Consider the following 5,185-nt stretch of genomic DNA (forward strand, 5'->3'; position numbering starts at 1 on the left):
GACTTCCGATGACATTACTTCCGGACAAACTCATCCTGAGTAGGAAAAGTCCTAAGTCAAGAAAAAGGGCACTGAGCACACACCTAACCGGCTACCCATCATAGCTTAGCCTGGCCCACCTTAGACTGTTCAGAACACTGACAGCAGCCCATGGTTGGGCAGAATCATCTACGCAGGCCTATTGTATGCGAGGGTGGTGAATATCTCATGGATTGATTGGAGGGTGTCATGAAGGTGTAAACAGCATGGTTCCGGGGACAGAATGGTGTCCGAGTCCCTGTTTTTGGCCCTCCTGACAATGGGGCTGACTGGCACCGGGGCTTGCTGCCTTCACCCCTCAAGAGAGAGGGTCCCAATGCTTATCCCCACCCAGGGAAAGAGCCAAACGTACGATTCAAGTACAGTTAGTCCCGAATGCGTATGCCTTCCGCTGGGATGGTCTGCTCAGACCTTCTTGGCTTTAGGCTGAATGATGAGGGATCCTTCTTTATCCACGGACGTCAGTGCAAGTTCACACACACACACATACACGCACACCCACACACCCACACCCACACACACATTCCTGCTGTCCTTCCTCCCCAGCCGATGCCTGCCAAGCCCCCCAGAGCAGTGAGGTCATTCCAGGAAGCTTTCTTATTTTCCATGTGCCCGAAGGGCTCTGGAAGATTCAGTAAGGATAATTACTTGCACTGAGCATTTACCCAGGACCAGCCGCTGAGACAAGAGCTGGATGAGCATTTCCCTTTGCTCCCCCACTTCCGGTTCCCGAGGTGTCCTTACTCCCACTTTGTGCATTTGAAGACTGAGGGTCAGCGATGTGGCCAGGCTCACAGCAAGCAGTACCTGTCTCCCATACGTGGGCTCCAGCGCTTGGCCACACAGCACCCGTGGGCCCTGCTCCGCACAGTCCCACGCGGTTCTGACTCCTCCGGGAAGGACCAGTCAGTCCCTGGAGCCGGTGGCCACCTCAGTAGAAATGGTTTGTCTCTAATCCCGGCACCACTTGGCTCCATGTCACCTTCTAGAAGTGTCTCTGGTGAAAGTCTCGGCTTCTGAGAGGCCTTCTTCGGGGCCCTGGTCTGGCTCCACGGCCGTATTGACTTCAAAACCGTTATGGGTCCAATGGTTCTTCCTACACTCCGTGAAGTCACTCACGTGATTTCTGAAAGGCTCTGACAGGAAGACGGAGTGGACCCAGCTGCTCGGCTCAGCCCGAAGGGACACATTTCCTCGGCGCTTCTCCCAGACTCTGTCTGCAAAACCTGAGTCCAGGGGACCCTGCCGACTCCCGGGCCACGGTGCTTCCTTCCCCGGAGCAGAAGGTGGTGTGTGCCTCCTTCGCCCCGTTGAGGAGGGAGGGGTCCCCGCTCCGCAGGTAGGAAGGTGGCCACAGCTCACCGTGTGACAGGGGACAGGTGAGATGACAACACTTTTTCTGTCACATATTCTCGAGGCAAGGGGAGGAGGACGGCACTGCCCGCGGATCATGCCACACAGGACACGCCATGGAGGAGCCGAAGCGGGCTGCACATGGGTTTGTGGCCACAGAGGGACTTGGAGGGCGGTTCTGTAGAAGGAAGAGGCGAGGTGACCCCTAGTTCGCAGACAGGATGTGAGCGGGTCATAGGAATAATACCATGGCTGTCAGGGACCTGAAATCTGCCGCGTGGGGATGAGCAGGACGACAGCAGGTGCCCTAATGAGGGGCTGGCTCACTAGAACCTTCTCCACAGGACCAGAACAAGGTGGGAAATTTAGGGCTGGGTCGTCGAGGCTCCACACGACGTCGGGGCAGCACATGATACTGGACCTGGTTTTAGGACTTATCCCAGAGCGGACCGAGGGCCACCTCCCTCCCAGAGTCTGCTTCAGGTACAGTGATTCATTCCCAGCATCACATGTGTGGGAGGCAGCGGGTGGGGGACAGTATTTCACGTCCTGAAAAGGAAAATCGGTGCTAATAACTTTCATAAAACGAATCGGAGGAGGTGAGACACGACAACCCCTTGGCTGTGGGATGTACTCACAGATAAACTCCGGTTGTCACTGGGGATCGGGGCCTGGGGACAGAAGGTGGAATCATAGTCCCCTGGGCAGCTTGGGATCCTGACGGTATGTGGGGAACGCGTCTCACGATGTGAAATATGTGTGATTAGCCGAACGGGTGGGAGGTTCTGAGGTCATGAGGGGACCGTCTACGTGACCTACGCTGTGTCGCTCGCAGGAAGTGCAGGTGGCCGACGTGGGGACAGCTGCCCAGGGCAGGTGCTCCCCCCAGGCTCACAGCGTCGGGATTGCAAGTGAAGCTGGTAGACAGCAGGCTTTTCATCCGGGTCCCACACACACATCAGCATCTCCCGAAGACCAGCCAGCAGTGCTCCCGGGAGCTCCCGCCAGGCCTGGGTCTCTGCCCCGCCAGGGGCTCTGCCCGGCCCCTCTCCTCTCACTGGGGCATGGACACAAGCAGGCCACCGTGCCAGCCGGCTGCCGGGGGGCTGGAAAGCTCCCCTAGGACCTCTTTTCCTTTTGGAGAACATCAACTCAAGGACAAAACCATTTTGTGTCAGGATACCTGGCTGACCTCCTAAACCCTTGTCTTTCCTCTCTCCCCTTCTCACATAGCTTCCACTTTCTTCTAAGAAGCTTCCAGTCCCTTTTATTCGTGGCCTCAGGGAGGATTTTTTGGCAAGCACAAACAGAAGTAGTTGGAGAACAACTTCGCCACTTGCTGGTTTCTCTGGAAGCCTGAAGCCCTTGGCAGGATTGCCCAGATGGAGGGGAGAGGCTGGATGCCTGGGGTTTCTGGGAGATAGGGTCGTTTCTCCCATCTTGATTCTGGCAGCGCCTGCAGGAGCAGGTGACCTCACAGGGGGAAGGCTGGCATTTCACGCACAGAGGTGGCCCCTGATCCCCGTGGATTTCAGATTCGGCCGGAACCAGCGAGGCCCCGGCATGAAACCAAATGGACCAGGTGCTTCAGTATGGGCATTTCTGCTGTCAGTTCATGCAAAAATTCATGAGCTGCACTGATGTGTCTCTTCTCCAGACCCTCCCCCCTGAAGGAAATGAGAGGTGGGGGGAAGCCCCCAAATAATAGAGTCACAATTATTTACCACCCGGGTAGGTGGTGGTTGGGCATCAGAACAGAGATGACTTTAAGGGAATGAGAAGTGAGGCCATTTTTGGACCTCGGAGTCCAGTGCTAACAAATCCATTCTTTCTACCTTATGTTTCCTGCCCTGGTAAGATTGCAGAGGGCCCACAAAAATCACGTAAAGGAGAAGCAGAGTCAATTTCTGAGAAGTAACAGAATGGCTTCATGTGCTCTGGGAGGCTCCTGCTCTCAGGGCCTCCCGAGACCAGAGGGGTGGAGTGTCCGGGGGACAAAGAGCAGGAAGGGGACATGAATTTCCTCCCCTTGGCTGAATCTGCCACTGCTGTGTCAGGGGGGACCTGAGGAGACTTCTGGGGAAGTCTCCACACTAGCCACGATCGGGGTGTTGGCTCAGGCTGCGGTGTGTGTGTATGTGGGGGGGGGGGCGGTGGGGGGAGGCCAAACCCCAGGTGTGTCTGAGGGATTAGCCACTTGGGGCGCTTCCAATGTTTATGTGACAAGTGAGCCGCACCCGGGACAAGTGCATTTTTGATAGGATCTGAAACTGGGGCCGGACAGAGCCCGTCAGGGCGCATATTCTCAGAGGCTGCGCTGCCCTGAGCTTCATGTGACCTCAGAGGGCAGGGCGTTCAGGACACTGGGCGCCAACGTTGTCCCCCCGTCTCTCCCTAAGTCCCCAGGAACATTTGCGACTGGCTGTTCCCTCCTTCTTGAAAACCCCTTCTGGCTATTGTACCCTCCCCCTCCTCTCCTACCTATTTGTGCCTTCCATCTCCCCCGGCCCAGAAGAGTGACAAAGTCAAAAATAATGTAGGAGGTATTGTCTCTCTCTCTCTCTTTTTTAAATGTTTATTTGTTTTGAGAGACAGAGAGAGACAGAGCGTGAGCAGGGAAGGGGCAGAGAGAGAGGGAGACACAGAATCTGAAGCAGGCTCCAGGCTCTGAGCTGTCAGCACAGAGCCCGACGTGGGGCTTGAACTCGGGCCTTGAGATCATGACCTGAGCTGAAGTCAGATGCTCAACCGACTGAGCCTCCCAGACACCCCTGTATGAGGAATTCCTACACATGCGCAAGTCAACCCATAGGGCAACACCAACATCCATTCAGCATTCCAGAAAAAAAAATGGGAAGCATTTATCAAAGAAAACATTTTTCTCATTTTCCTCAAGGGAGACATAAATCTTCAGTAGAAAGGGTCTAGCAAGCGTCAAGGAGGAAAATCAGCAGAAGACCCCACCGCACCCACCTTTGTGAGACTCCAGCACCTATGACAGTATAAGGAAGGTACTAGGCCTTTCTAGAAAGAAGCAGAAATGGCAGAAAGAAATGGAACTGACGTTGTCTCTGTTAGGAGTAGTGTTGGACGCCAGAGACAACAGTGCCACATGCCTCCAGTTCTCACGGGTCTTCCTGGGTTTCAGATGACAGAGGAAAGATGTTTCTGCCTTTATTCAAACACACACTTAATTTTTTTAAAGATAGCTGAAATAAACAGAAATACGGAGGAGACTTTCAGCGCTGTTAGTATGCTCAGCGATGATCATATAAATTTATTATTTAATAGAAATTTGGAAGATTGTATTTTAGCAAAGTCTATCAGATAAACAAATGAAAGGAAAAAAAGGAGGAAAGAAAAAGAAGGAAAGAGAAGGAAGGAAGGAAGGAAGAAAGGAAGGAAGGTCACAGCAGCCTCCTGTCTGGTCTCCCTGCCTCCATCCCTGCCTCCTCCTCACCCTCCTCACCCCTGCCACAGTTTGTCCTGCACACCTGTAGGCAGAGTGCTCCTGATACATCACGGGCACATATTTTCTTCTGGTAATTTCTTTCAGGGTTTGTAGCTTGTTTACTAACAGTGTCGATGTAAAAGCAAGGGCTCCTTAGTGTCCCTGTAAAAGCAAGCTGCTGTTTGGGAATTAACGTTTTAGTCCTGCATCTTGTTTGAATTGCCCGAGACAGTTAATGACTGACCATCATTTAATTTAACTTAGAAACACCTAAGGCTTAAGATTACCAAAAAGATTTGGAGAAACTTTTTTTTAAGTAACCTTTCCACAAGTAGGTGCATC

The sequence above is a fragment of the Prionailurus viverrinus genome, chromosome D1, assembly GCF_022837055.1.
Source record: "Prionailurus viverrinus isolate Anna chromosome D1, UM_Priviv_1.0, whole genome shotgun sequence".
NCBI lineage: Eukaryota > Metazoa > Chordata > Mammalia > Carnivora > Felidae > Prionailurus > Prionailurus viverrinus.